Raw genomic sequence first — 15,618 nt, 5'->3', positions numbered from 1 at the left:
AGATTCCGAGACTCTGTCTGGAAAACACTCAACACAAAAAAGGGCTGGTGGAGGTGCTCAAGCGGTAAGCATGCCTGTCTAGCAAGCATGAGGCCCTGAGTTCAAACCCTAGTACCGCCAAAAACATGTAGTGAGCTGGCAGTGTGGCTCAAAGGGTAGAGTGCCTGCCTTGCTGAGTTCAAACCCCTGTACCACTAAAAAAAAAGCTTAAAAACCATGTAGTAGAATCTCAATTTTCCAGACCAGTGATTAAAAAAATGCCAGGAAAAAAAAAAGCCATTTTTAGTTGGCAAGAAACCTAAAATAGCAATTTTGAAATAAAGAGGGCAGTAATGTGTTACAAAATCTAATATGTCTATTCGTATGTATTTCAAAAGACTCAAAATTAAATTATCATAAAAAGATCTTTGAGAAATGCCACTCTGGGAAGAAAGTAAGTTATCTAATTATCTATTTGTGAACTATATCTCATTTGAATATAAATTTAGATATATTCATTTATAATAAAAACTTAATGATTTAAAAGCCTATTCTGCTTTGATTTTAAAGTGAAATACTTATCTGCTCATGAAGATTTGATGTGATATATCTAACAGCCTATGAACATTCATAGCGATATGAACACATGTCCACATCCATATAATACACTTCTTCCCTAAACAGAAATATGCACCCTTTTTCCTCTGGAGAGAAAATAATTAGAGTGCAGTTGTAGATGGAGAAATGGGAACAACCCCTTAAATAAAAGTTTGAAGATGGGAAAATGTAACAGTCCCTTAAATAAAAGTTGCACCATCCAGAGGGGCTGCCAGTCTAGTAAACTGTTTAACATGTTTGGGATGATGAGGTTGACAAGCCAACATGAAGCTTAAAAAGCTCAGGCTGCCTCTGGCGCCTCCATCAGGCATAGTGAAGTTCTCAGAAGCCCCACATGCTCTGCTGGAAGCAAAGACACAACTCGCTGACCAATGGTGGTCAGAGATCTTGCACAGCAAGGTGGAGAGTGGGGGCCAGGAGAGAGATTCTTCTCCACTTAATGCTGCACCTGGTGGCCCCATCTCTCAAAGGACTGGCAGGTGATGAGTTTGGGGTGCCGAGAAAAGGTGTGCCCATACACAGGGGTGCTTTGTGGTACTCATTATCTGTGGTCTTATATACACAATGGAGTTTTATTCAGCCATAAGGAAGAATGAAACCACGTGGTTTGAAGGTAAATGGATGCAATTGGAGGACATCATGTTAAGTAAAGTAAGCCAGGCTCAGAAAGACAAAGGGCACATGTTTTCTCTCATATGTGGGAGATAGACACAATACAAATATAATATAAGCAATGTTACGAAAAACACATCACACTAAGGGGAGGTCACATACAAGAGAGGAAGAGTAAAAGAAGGAAGTTAAGAAGGTGAATATAGGTAATGCACTTTCTATATAAGAATGAATATAGAATTCTTAAACTTGTTGAAATCACCATAAAAAGGGGATTAAGGTAGAAAGAAGAAAAATAGAGATGAACTAATTTAAAATATAATACATATATACATGCAAATGTCACAAGGAAACTCCCTGTAGAACTATCTTGGAAAAACAAAAATGCTTTTTTTTAAAATGGAAAACACAAAGACAGGTCCTGTCAAGGGGGTTAGTACCAGTGGGGAGGTAACACTAGTAGGTTGGTACAGGGCAGGGGAGAGGGGAGGATATAAGGAAAGGGTGAAGGAGGCTGAATATAGTGGAAATATTATGTACTCATGTATGAAAATGGAAAAATGAGAACTGTTGAAAATAGTCTAACAATGGGGGAGGGGGATAAAGGAGAATGGAGGGGGTGAATTTAGCTCTGATATACTGCACTTTTGTAAATGTCACAGTGTACCCCTATTACAACAATAATATAATAAGCATCTAGCCCACCACAAAAAATACATGTAACTCTCAAAAGTAATCAAATTTATTAAGGAAATGTTAATGATTCATTATATGTAGTGTTCAAAAATCATGGGACATCATAAACAAGACAAGACAGATCTGATGATGGGATAGTCAAACAATATAATCAACAAGAATTTAAGTGTCATTGCATAAATAAATCAGATTTTAAAAATTAAAAAGGTTTTTCTACATTGACTGCTGGTACAGGGATAAAGATTCCTATAGCAAATGCTATCATAAAGTAAGGACTGGTGCTGTCTCTTCTACAGTTATGGGTAGGATTGGTGTGGAGCCAGCAGGACCAAGTGCATAGCCCTTGGGGTCATGCATTCTACATTTGGGCTCAGATTCTACCAGTGAGCTGAGGAGGCTTGTTTCTCTTTGCTGAGCCTCTGAATCGAGGAGTCTTCAGTTCTACAATGGGGATGATGTTTGCCCTATCAAGGGGTGGAAGGCCTGGGAAGAGTCAGTGCTAAATGTTAGCACTCACCGTGATTGTTGCTCCCTGAAGTGGCAGTCACACCCTGCAGGAAGGCCCACATGAAGCCTGTGGTTACTACAGGAGTGAAGAGGAGGGAGGACTTGCTGGCAGACCTGACTACTCCCTCCCTGCCTTTGCTCAAACCGGTTTCCCTCTCTTCTGGTTGTCTGTCAGCTTGTCTTCCCATGCAAGCGGAAGCTCTTCAAGGGTCTTGGTAGATGTTCTATCACTCAGGCCCAGGACTGTGTCTGGCATACACTAGGTGTGGCACTCAATTAGTTCATGTTGCAATTTCAAATATCTCCAGGAGTGGCCTGGTATATTGGCTCATGCCTGTCATCTTAGCAGTTAGCAGGACACCAGCCCAGGCCAGCCTAGGGAAAAACAAGACTCTTTCTTAAAAGTAATAACCAAGGGAAAAACGGCTGTGGTGTGGTTCCAGTGGTAGTACACCTGCTTAGCAAGCTTGAGATCTTGAATTCAAACCCCAGTATTGCCAGTCCCTCCTCCCCCAAAAACGAAAAAAAAAGATGTTGTGAGTTAGGATTCTTTTACTTGAAAGTACAAAAAACCCAATCTACATAGGTAACTGAAAAGTGCAGGAATGAGTTGGCCCAAAATTATGAGGCCAGGACCTGATTTTTCTCCCTTTGTCCCTTGTGCACTGCTCTCTCTGGCTCCATTTCAAACAGCTCCTTGCCTCTACCTAGGAAAATCATTGCATACTTCCAGACCTAACACATTCCCAGTTTCCATTCCAGTAGGGAAAAAAAAAAAAAGTCATGAGTTTTTGTCCCAGCAAAAAACTTGTTTCAATTTTAATGTGGTCATGTGACTTTATTTAAGACTGGCCTTGGAGATTTTTCTGCCTCAGCCTCCTGAGTGTTGAGATTACAGGCATGCTTCACCATACCTGGTGCTGAGGCAATTACAGTATAATTGGTTGGCTTGTACTCTAGTTGGATCATCTCCTCCCTGAGATGAAGGAAAAAACTCCCCTTTAATCATGAAATAAAATTGGCACTGAGTTGGGTTTTCAGGGGAGATACTTGTTTTAAAATGTTCCTGGGATTTTGTTTTTATGCAGGTATCATGAGGTCAACAAGTCAGGAGATGACTGCAATTGGAAAGGTAGCCACTGGTGCTCAGCTTCATTTGCCTCTTTTTGAATGAGTGCATCATTCAACAAGTATTGAGACTCTCTCATGTGTTATACACTGAGCTAGGTGCAAGGGACATGGACGTGAACAAGCCAGACAAGGTCCTGGCTTTCCTGATCTTTTTTTTTTTCCTTGTATTGGAGGTACTGAGTGTTGAACGCAGGATCTTGTGCTTGCTAGGCAGGAGTTCTACCACTTGAGCCACTTTGCCAGCTCTTTTTCACACTGGTTATCTTTGGGTAGGGTCTCACTTTATATGCCCAGCTGGACTTGTATTTGTGCTTCCTCATGTAGCTAGGATGACAGGTGTGTGCCACTGCAGCCAGCCATTGGTTGAGATGGGTTTTGAGAACTTCTTGCCTGGGCTGGCTTCAAACTGCCATCCTCCCTATCTCTACCTCTTGAGTACCTAGAATTACAGGTGTGGGCCACTATGCCTGGCTTAGAATTGTAATTCTTAAGAATGCTTAGTTTAAACAGGGCACGGTGGCTCACGGCCCTAATCCTAGATACTTGCAAGGCTGAGATAGGGAGGATCACAATTTGAGGCAATCCTGGATAAATAGTTTGAGACCTCATCTCTAAAATAACCAGAGCAAAATGGATTGGAGGTGTGGCTCAAATGGTAAAGCACCTGTTTTGCAAGTGCAAAGCCCAGAGTCCAATGGAATCCAGTTCCCCCTCCCACACATACACACACACACACACAATGCTTAGCTAAGTCCTGCCCATCCCTATTTCACATGACATGGGATCCAGTAATTCTTTTTCTTGTGAGATAGTCTCATTATGTATGTAGCCCAGGCTGGCCTTGAGCTCCTGATCCTAACTGCCTCAGACTCCCAAGTCTGGGATCACAGGTATGTGCCACCACACCTGGCCCATAGTAATTCATTTTTAGAGGCTTTAATCCACCTGTTCATTTTAGGCTATAATGAGTGTTCGGGCTGTAAGTATATTCTGGGCCAACATAACAACAGTTCCACAAGTGGTGGTGATTCTTCATGGCTTGTATGGCATTTCAGAGATCACAAAATGCTCGAAATGTTCTAATTTTTCCTTTCATAATATCTGTTAGAAATTATCATCATCCATTGTACAGTGGGGAAACTGAGGCCTTAAGAGGAGGTGAAATTATTTATCCAAGAATTTACAATCAGCAAGTGGCCAAGCAGGGCTTAAAACCAAATTTTAACCCCTTTGTTTTTTCCAAACTGTAGGAGTTGTCAGAGGCACAAGGACCATCAGACTACACGACCTTTCATGGTGAGAGACCTAATTCTACTTTGACCTTCCCTCAAACCTATTAGTTCTATCAAGGGCAGAGTTTCCCCTGTGTTAATCTTTTTTTTTTTTTGCAGGACCGGGGATCAAACCCAGGGTCAGCCAGCACTCTGCCACTGAGATACATCTCCAGCCTGACCTGTGCTATCTTTCACCTGTGAATTCTGAGCTCTCTATAGAAACCAAGAAAGTACAGATCTCAGATTCAGAATCTTTGGCAGGCATGAATGACAGGCTAGAACCTAATATTATTGTTTTGCTTTATGACATGCAATATTGGTTTTCAATTTCTTTTCAGATATTAAGTTCCTTTGAAGTAAATTTATTTTTTGAGGTTAAAAAAGTGTTGACTTAAGGGAGTTGGGATGTAGTTTAGTGGTAGAGCACTTGCTTAGCACGTGTAAGGCCCTGGGTTAGATCTCCAGTACCTCAAAAAAAGAAAAAGAAACGTGTTGATTAAAAACAAATACCAGGGTTGGGAATATAGCTCGGTGGTAAAGCACTGCCTAGCAGACCAGCATACAAAGCCCTGGGTTCAATCCCCAGCAATGGCAAAAAAAAAAAAAGGGGGGGGGGCACCAGGTGTGGTGGTGCCTGCCTGTAATTTCAGCCAAACTGAGAGGCAGAGATGAGTGGGTCACAGTTTGAGGAGCCTGGGGGAAAAAGTTAGTGAGACCCTATCTCAAAGAACAAGCTGGGCTCATGTCTATTAGAATCCCAGCTATGTGGGAGGCAGAGATAGGAGGATCACCAGCTGAGATCAGCCTCAGCAAAAAGCATGAGACCCTAAAGCAAAAGGGGTTGGGGGCATGGCTTAAGTGGTATACTGTTTGCCTAGCAAGTCAAAGTCCTGAGTTCGATCCCCAGTTCCCGAGTACCTGCCCAAAAAAAAAGAAAGAAAGAAAAAGGAAGAACCCTAACTAAATATGGTGAGTATAAGTGGCTTGAAGCATGTGGAAGTTATGAAATGGTTCCCACATTACTGTCATCTGGGAACATGTCATAGCCCAGCAAGTAGGAAGAGACCCTTGGAAAGAAAGGAAAGTGCAGGAGTTCTCTTGCTTCCTTCCTGCCCAGGGAGGAGGAGGACTGGGTCAGATTTTGCTCTGTGTAAAAGACGAAGTGAGGATTCTCTAAGACGCTGGTTTTCAAGCCGAGGTCCAGACCACCGCTGCTGTTCCAAAGTGAATGATCTTTCCAAGTCCTGTGAGAGAGGAGAAAGAAGGACGGTGTATAAGAGTGCCAGCTGTTCTTTCTTAGGTAACAATGTGCTTTTTTGGAATTATATTCTTATTTATTTATTTCTGTGTGATTGCATATGTGTTAAAATGTTCATTCTTGAGAGATTAATTGATGGTAACAGTGGCCATTGCTTATCTTGACTATTCCAGTATTTTTACTTGGCAAACCAAAGAGCTGCTGACCTTATATTAGCAACCCACCCCTGTCCTGTTTTATTCTGTTCTAGGAGACATCAATTGAAGGAAACAGCTCGCCTTCTATTGCTAGAGGAAAAAGATATTGATAGACCCACCATTCTAATTGTGGTTACTAGCAATGCAAAACAGCAAGCCATAAATCCTTATGAAGTCAGGCTCTGTTGTTTACCATTAAAGAGATCCTTCTTTCTCTCCAGTGTAACTAAATAGGTGGGAGATTAGTGAAATAAGATAGCTGTTAAATTAAAGAGGAAAAAAGTTCAAGTTTCAAGGAGGCTGTTACAAAACAAACGTACCAACCAGCCAACCCCCAAACTCCTAGAACACTACAGAACCTCAGTCATCTGCTGGATTGTTGTGGTGAGCTGACTGCCCATCACAGACGCCATCTACGCCATTCTTATACTCTGACCATGGCACTGCACAGGGGAATGTCAGCAATCTGACATAGCATTTCTTTTTTCACTAATTTACCTGAGAAAATATCATAGCTTGGCAGAAACAATTAGCGAGAAGGATCTCCATCAAAAACATCACTTATATAGAAAAGCTAAATACAACTTGAATATATCATACCAAGGAACTGGCAGGGTAAATCATGGGATATTCATATATTAGACTGTCTAAATATATACAATGTAGAAAAATACTCACTATAATGCAAATATGCTGAGAATGTCTTGTGAAACAAGAAAAGTACAAAAAAGCAAAAGAGTGAAGCTGATAGAATATTGGATGCAGCACGGCTTAATTTTTATTTAAGAATTTTTAAGAGACAGTATGTCTGGGTGGGGAAATTATGGTGAGTTCTGTTTTCTTCTTTTACTCTAACGATACTGCCTAAAATGTCTACAATAAAAATGGGCTAGTTTTACTTTAAGAAAAACAGTGATTTCTTTAAACTGGCTCCATTTAACCTGTTTAAAATGGGTCAGCAACCCTACGCGAAAGCTTAAACGTGTGTATTTGTGGATTTGCGTTTTGCAGTGCTGACGTGCTTCCCCTAGAACCAAAGGCAGACACGAAACCTCTCTGCAAACTCTTTGTAGATTCCCATCTGTGACTTGATAAATATTTGATGCAGTGGCCAGTCAACATCCCTGCATTAGTGAAACTTCTGCCCAGGAGCAACTGCACAGCTCTCAGCAATGAGATCGGAGTGAGTTAAAAAGAGTGTATTCATTAGCTACTTCAAAGGATTGCATTTTTTTTCTGGCAATTTTGCAGACTGGATTATGGGCCCTGCTGTCTACCGTGTGAGGACCCCAAACCATACTACTGCAAGGAGCCTGCCTTTCCCCTTAACATGCTCTTTCGTTTGTATTCACAGCCCAGAAGCAAATATTGCATATAACCTCCTGGCTCCCCCTTAGTTAAACAGCTATGACTGTCTAAAGTCAGTTTAGGGTCTGCAGAGTAAATCTGATGTCAAAAATCTCTAGACTGGTCCTCATACAGTTTGTGTACAATGGTATGGACCACTCTTTCTCTTTTTATCTCAGTGGTAATGATTGAGAATTAAAAAGTCAACTCTTTTCTTCCCAAATGTCTTGACTTGTTGCATGACTGAACAAAATGTAGCAGGGCTAAGAAGGAACCTAAAAGTAGCTGAAATTAATCCCAACTACAGGGATTTTCGGAAAGACCTGGACCAACTCTTGCTCATTCTTTAAAACTTGGTTTAGATGTCACTTCTTCCTGGAACCCTACCAAGATCCATCTCCACTGCTCCAAGTTTGGTGTCCCCTTTTCCCCCAGTTTCTATCATTTCTGTGCTCTTCCTCTGAGAGCCCCTAGGATGTATTAGAATTACCTGCTTATTTATATCACCTGTAAACTGAGTTTCATGAAGTCTGTCCTGTTGACTATGGCTTACACAGTATCTGACACCTAGAAAAGCAGTGCACGTTTATTGAATTGAGTATATTTTTCTTGAAGTTACTGCTGCAGAGGACTTAGAAAATTTTAGGATTATAGGTTATCAGATTTGAAAGTTTCCTCCATCCATTGCTAGAAGCCCTGCCCCTTGTAGCCCTTCAAGCAAGCAGGGGTCTACTTGTCTAATGGCCGAGTTTATCTTCCTTCAAGACAATCAAAGGTTGACTTTGAAATGACCTTGGAAATGGAGTAAAACAGAAGACAAACAGGGTAGGTCCTTAAAAAAACTGGGTAGAAGTTAATCCAAGTGCCTGGGACTCCTGTGCTTGTGCTCCAAGATGAACCCTGCAGCTTCACTGAAGCATCATTTTTATCTGAAGGTCTAGCATATTCAGATTTTAAGTAGATCACCTGGAGAAAAATGTATGCATGATTTTCACTGGACAACATGAGACTTAAATTGACCAGGACCTTTTGACTCCTGGGGGTTGAGAAGTCACTGTTGCTCTGACGGTTACTTTGGTGGTAAGAATACGAGCGTACTCCTGACTTAATATTGCTATACATCCTTCACGTGTATTTGTATTTCACTGGCTTCTTCTGGAGACTGAAAAGGCTTTTAAATCAGAAGGAATTATGCATAATTGTGGATTTCAGGCATTAAGAATTGAGGTAGAAGGACAGGAATTAACAGAGAGGCACTGAATTTATAAAGCCATTCTCTAGTGTTCAGTTAGCCCTTCATAGGTAGTCCCAGCTTAGCATGAGGACCTCCCTGGCAAGAATGAAGCCCTGGGTTCAAATCCCAGTACTGTCACAAAAAAAAATCCAAGTACTCTAGTCATAAATTCTTTCACTGGGCAAAGCTAGCTGGGACAGACTGGGAATTGTGCAAGAACAGTAACAAAATACTTTGTCTTTCCAATGCTAGAAAGTTTCTATAGTATCTTCATTTGAAAAATCTGTTACTCTGACATGAAATGCTAGTTTTCTGCTTGTTTATGCAAAATTAAATTATGTAATGGAAAATCCACAACGAACAATTTCAATCAACCTATTTCCTGGAAATATTCTTACAATTTCAGCCCAACAAGGGCAAAGTTCTCAATTCAAACCCTAGTACCTCCAAAATATTTATCTTTTCATTGTTTTGTTTTGGTCAGGAAAAATGCTTTGTTAGTAAAGAAAATAAAGTCACAGGTATTTCATCTGCCTGTGAATTCTTGTTGATTTGAATTGTTTGTCTCAGTAACTAAATCTTCACTGAACAAAGACTTTGCAATGCCTGTGAACTGGTGCAGCTGTGCTTGGCAGGAGCATGCTTACTTTCATTGGCAGCCGTTTTAAAGAATGGAGGAAGGTCACTTCTTTGAATGTTCTGTCTTTACTTTCCTGAGCTTCATATTCAGAGTTCGCAGTCTCACCCAAATCTCAGCTTGTTCTCATTTTCAATGAGCTGAAGAATTAAAAGATAAAAATCTAATCCTATTTCAAAAATTCCAAATTTGGATATACTTCATCAAACAAGTAACTGCAATAAATATTAAAATACCAAAAAGTGAAAATTATTTTCCCATATAACCTCAAAAAATTATTTTCCTTCTGAAATATACCAAATTACCAATTAGAATTTATAAACAAAATATAAGTAGTAATTAATAATGAATATTAACACTTAAATGAAAAATTTTCAAATAAAGCATAGTTCTTATTTAGTTTTAAATTTACTTTGTTCTTACTAAATATTTTATAAACAAAATTATTTGCAATTGTTGTGTTCAATGTCCATCCACTGCTAATGAAAAGAACTGGTATTATGACCAATGCTTTGAGCATGCTGTCTAGATGACGTATAAAAAATTAAGAATAATGCCATTTAATATTGCAAAGTTTTTTGGCTGCTATGTGTAGATGTTCCAAAGACTGAAATAAGTTGTGACTCCTAAGCCCACAAATTGGAACTGGAAGAAAGCAAGGAAATGGATGTGCATCACTCTTGGGAAATACTATGTTATGCAATAATCTATAGCATTCATGACATCTGAGAGGAAGAATTTGACAAGTTAATTAAGTTGTCTTTTCTTTTACCTAAATGCTGCACAGCTCAAATTCTCCTCCTACTTCAGACTGTCCTTCTGTGCTGTTGGCAGCAACACAACCCACAATTCTTCTTGACATTTGGATAAAGTCACCTTTTGTTTCTAGGACAGAAGGCAAGAAATACAAAGAGGCATTTTCTGTGGCCTGCATACTGTTAGTCACCAGAGTGGATGTTTAGGTCATCACTGCCGTGTGGCAGTAAAGGGCACCTGATCCCATACATCCTTTCACTGTGTGTTTGTGATGCTAGATTCTAAACAGGAAGTCCAAGTGCGGAGTCCCTCTTGACCAGGCCTAGGGGCTGTCCCAAGCTCAGTACAAAATCCAACACTACTTATATATGTGTAAGTAGTGTATAGCCCATGTATGTACAATAGAAATAGGCTCTCCCCTCCAAGTACCTAAATAAATTGCCATGTAAAAATTTTGGTATTTATTTTCCGAGAAGCTTTTATACTAACATACAATTTTATTTAATGTATAAATTTGAAAAACAGACAAAGGAGATCATTATGTAAAAACTTTGGTAAGTTTCTTTTCCCACTTAATAATATATGGTGTACTGCTTTCCATATAGTTACAGAAAACTTCCTTAATTTCATCTTACCAACAACCATGCATTACACTAAATCTTTTTAGCAATTCTTTCTTGATTGACATTTTTTTCCTGAAATTTATAAAAATCATACAAACAGTTGGGTATGGCAGCTCATGCCTGTAATCCTACTACTAGGGAGGCAAAGATCAGAAGGATCTAGTTTCGAGGTCAGCCTTAGCAAAAAGTCCACAAGCCCCATTTCTACCAATGGCTGGGTGCAGTGACATGAATCTGTCATCCCAGCTACACAGGAAGCATAAATAGGAAGATTGTGCAGTCCAGGATGGCCTGGCATGAACTTGAGGTCCTATTCAAAAAAATAACTACAACAAAAAGGGCTGGGGAGTGGTTCAACTGGTAGAGTGCCTGCCTAGCAAGCACAAGGTCCTTAGTTCAAATCCCAGAATTGCAAAAAAGACAACAAATGTAGGTGACTTGGTTTTCACCATGTTTAAACTTATGATTGCTTTTGGCCAATTACAGCTAATTTACAAATGTTAGAAATTCACTACATTCATCTTCTATGAAGTTGCTCAGTCCTGACTCCTGGCTTTCATCTCCTGAAGAGTTTCCTGGACAACTAAGTTCTAGTTGAAAATTTTGCATTAATGTACTCTGTCTGGGATCCAAGGCAGTTTGATACATGAATGCTCATCTTTAGTGAAAAATTATAAAATTCAGATTAATTAGAAGTGTCACATAAAGACATAAATATATATTTACATATTTAAATATTTTATATTATGTATTTATCCTATATATCATGAGCTGTAGATTCTTATTGACACTATGTATATGTACATACATATACAATCCATACATATAGTTATATATATGTGTGAATGCGTGTATATATATGTACATATATGTATATGCAAGTTGCTGTATATACATATATATGCAAGTTGCTACTTCCAAGTTTGAAGCTAGCAGGTAGATCCAGTATCAAGATCAAGATGTAGGTTTGGTGAACCCAGTGCCAGTAGTCTTGCCCCTATATCATGCATCCAAGTAGGTTAGAACTTGGTGAATGGCAGAGCCTTAAAGAGCATCTAGTTCTTTTTAATATAGGAAAGGATTTTAAATACATGAAACTGATCTTAGTGGTCACATTTAAGAACTAGAGAGGGGTTAAGAAAAAGAGTAATGAGATTTTTGCATTTCCGTATTTCTTAATCTCTTTAATAAAGAAAATGGATTCATGTTGTACTTGTCAAAATGTAAAAACTAATGAAAATATTCTTGTGAAGTGATTCATCTCCTTTTGAAAAACAGTTTGATACTTGTTAATGAAGTTAAGCATACAGTTATTACATGACACAATAAATTCCATTTTTAAATATTTACCCCAGAAAGATGAAAACATATGTCTGCAAAAAGATCTGTACACACAAATGTTCATAACAGGTTGTTTTCTTTTTTTCACAATCACTAAAAACTGGGAGCAATCCATATATCCATCAGTTGGTCACTGAATCTAAGTTGCGGCATGTTCACACAATGAAACATAACCCGGGCATAAAAAGTAACGAACGGCTAAGTGTGTGCAGCAGCACGGATGGATCACAGAGTGCTAAGCTAAGTACAGAAGAGACAGAAAGCTTACATGTTATATGGTCCTGTTTATATGATAGTCAGTAAAAGGGAAAACTATATGGACAGATCAGGTAAGTGGTTGTTGGAGGGGAGGGAGGATACGGAATACAAAATGTCATAAGGAGTGTCTTTGGAGTAATGGAAATATTCTACATATTAGTTTCTTGATGGTTATACAACTGTATACATTTACCAAAACTTTTTGAACTTTATACCTGAAAAGGATTAGTTATAGATGAAGTAACAAATTATAGCCTGTATATATTATATAATTATACACAGTTCTTTCCCACCTAACATTATTTACTATATATAATACACTGTGCATTATAACATTATATAATTATTTACTGAACATGGTTACACAAAGGCAGTCGGGAGGAGGGTTCCAGTAAGGAATGGTCAGCTCTAGAGGGCAGAGTCACATGGGCCTAAATGGAATCAATTCATTACGATGGCAGCTGGTGCAGAACAGTAATCTGTTTCCAAAAGTTAATGGCACCAAGAGAACCTAAAAAGGCAGAAGACATCCCAATTTGGGATATTATTCCCAAAGATTTGAATCTTATTCAGATATTTTTTTGAATTCATTAATGAACAAATAAATTGAGGGAGAAAACTATTGGAGGATGGTAGCACTGGCACTGAGGTTCTTAAATCTTCCCAAATTCTCCTGCCCCATGAAAAGGGACAGACTGAATAGCAGCACCCGAAGCCCAACATAACAACTTCATAAACTCTAGATGAGCAAGACATCCTCATGAGCCCCATTGTGGGCAGGTACAGGAAAACCGCCAAACTGCAAGTTATACCACTATCTGTGCAGAAGAGAGCAACGGGGGATGTCAGACCCAAGAACAGAACTCAAAAACTTGGAATAGAACTCACTGAAAAGCAGAGTAGTTCAAACTGAGAAGTGGGAGGGGTTTGCACACTTCCAAGAAAAGGCGGGTGTGCCGGGTCCAAGGTAAGGCCTAAAGGACCTTACAGCAGAAAGTCTCGCATAAGAATGGATGTCCAAGATGGAATCCAAATGGCAAAGGAGGAGGAAATGGGAGCGTTCAGACAAAAGAGCAGAGGACCCACGTACAAGGAGGTTTGATTCACTGAGAATGTCAAACGGAGTTCTAGAGCTATGAAGCTGACCCATCTCTCGTCAGAAGATTTAAATTCACAGAAAACAATAAAAGAGTTAGACTGTCTTCAAATTCTATACTAACTTATTATAAGAAAAAAAGAAAATGAGGGACGGAGTAGCATTCTGACAATGAAAACATTTTGACATGGTTGCAAAACTGATGAAAAATGTAACTTACTATTTCAAAATAAGCCCAAAATCTAACAAAATAATATTAGGTAGAAAAGGATTATATAAGTCAGAATTGAGGTAGGAAAACTTGGCATTAGAGTTAATATTAATCATTTCAGAAATAAGGACTAAAAGAGAAAGGACAGAAAAGCAAATAAGTACATTGTAAAATGCCTTAAAATAAATAGAAGAGGCTGGCGGTAGGTGAAGTGGTAGAGCACCTGCCAAGCAAGAGTGAGGCCCTCAGATCAAGCCCAGCATTAAATAGATTTAAAAAAATAGTTTTAAAAGGAGAGTATTCCCACAAATCAAGAGAAATGAGGAGTTAAAAAGTATTCAAGAGGAAGTGGTGACTGTGGGAAGGAAGCAAAGATCACCCAACATATGTGTAATAGAAGACGCACGAAGAAGAAAATAGAAAGCAATGGAAATTAAAGTCATTTAAATTTGAAAAGCTAACATTCAAGGAGACTTCTTCTGAAATAAAAAAAGAGACTTCAGAGTGGGACCTCAGAAAACCAATCCAGAATGACCAAGTCAAGATAGATCCTAAAACAACATCTGGACTTAACAGAAAAAGAAAAAAAAAATCATTTGGGGATTTAGTCTAATTATCAAGTCATTTAAATGGGAAAGTAAATATGGTGCAAATACTGCACACACATGCATGTAAATGAAAAAATGAGACCTGTTGAAACTGCTCAAGGAATCAGGGGAGGGGATAAAGGAGTGACAGAGGGGGTGAACTCAACTATGATGTATTGTAAGAACTTCTGTAAGTGTCGCAATGTACCCCAGTACAACAATAATAGAGAGAGAGAGAGAGAGAGAGAGAGAGAGAGAGAGAGAGAGAGAGAGAGAGAGAGAGGAAAATAAAAGGGAAAGGGAAAGAAGGGAGAAAAAAAAGAAAGAAATGGAAAAGGAAATAAAATTGTCATTAGATTGTGTTCCAGAAAACAATGGACTCACATATTAAAGATACTCAAGGAAAGAAAACACAAGCAGTCAAATGGCACAAATTGGTAAGTACATGAAATAACCAGGCTGGGCATAGTGGGCCATGCATATAATCCAAGCCTCCACAGGTAGAGGCCATCTTGGGCTACAACAGTAAACCCTGCTTCAAAAAACAAAATAAAACAAACAAAAATAATATGAAGTGAAGAATGTAATAGACAAAGCAGTATACTTGGTATACTATCATTTGAATAAAATAGAAGGCAAAAACAAGCATGTGTGTTTTGATTAATTTTGTGTCAACTTGACTACGATGCAAGGTACACCTAGACTAACCACTGTTTCCCAGTATGTCTGTGGAAAAGTATCCAGACAGTATTAACATTTAAATCGTTGGACTCAGTAAAGCAGCTTGCCCTCCCAACAAGAATGGGCAATATCCAATTTGCTGAGAGCCTGAATAAGATAAAAAGGCAAGAGAAAAAGTTTCCTTTTTGTTTCCTGCATGCCCACTTGAGGCGGGACATCAGTCAGTCTTCTGACCTTGGGCTTGGCTTTGCAGCATCAGCTCCCCTGGTTCTTAGGATTCTGACTTGGGAGTCACACCACTGGCATTCCTGGTCTTCAGCTTCCTTATGGCACATCATGGGATTTCTCAGCTTGCCTCACATGAGGCAGCTCCTCAGAACCAAGCGCTCTCGCTCTCTCTCCTTCTCTCTCGTGTGTAATTACAATTTTTATAGCTATATCATATTTTATATAGAGATATATATTATGATACATAGCATATATAAGATTATGTTGGTTTTGTATGTCTGGAGCTATAATGTAGTATATATGTATATATTTGATTATTTTTACAAATGAGAAATGGTAAACCTGAA

At 39.0% G+C, this 15,618-nt stretch overlaps 1 long non-coding RNA gene across 2 annotated transcripts in view; it reads right to left on the bottom strand.

Annotated features, from left to right (window-relative positions):
* Positions 1-1,935: 1,935 nt before the first annotated feature.
* The window catches only part of LOC141424130 (uncharacterized), a 38,616-nt gene continuing 24,933 nt past the window's right edge, over positions 1,936-15,618 (bottom strand). The window contains exons 2-4 of one of the 2 annotated variants that reach the window (XR_012449016.1): positions 10,263-10,375; positions 9,501-9,630; positions 1,936-6,061 (exon numbers count right to left, since the gene is read on the bottom strand). This is a non-coding gene — a long non-coding RNA (uncharacterized lncRNA). The remainder of the gene's footprint in view (positions 6,062-9,500; positions 9,631-10,262; positions 10,376-15,618) is intronic. The other variant, XR_012449017.1, reaches the window with a different exon arrangement.

Source organism: Castor canadensis, chromosome 6 (assembly GCF_047511655.1).
Source record: "Castor canadensis chromosome 6, mCasCan1.hap1v2, whole genome shotgun sequence".
NCBI classification, from domain to species: domain Eukaryota; kingdom Metazoa; phylum Chordata; class Mammalia; order Rodentia; family Castoridae; genus Castor; species Castor canadensis.
The sequence above is the reverse complement of the archived record's forward strand: the minus strand, read 5'-3'. Positions and strand labels throughout refer to the sequence as shown.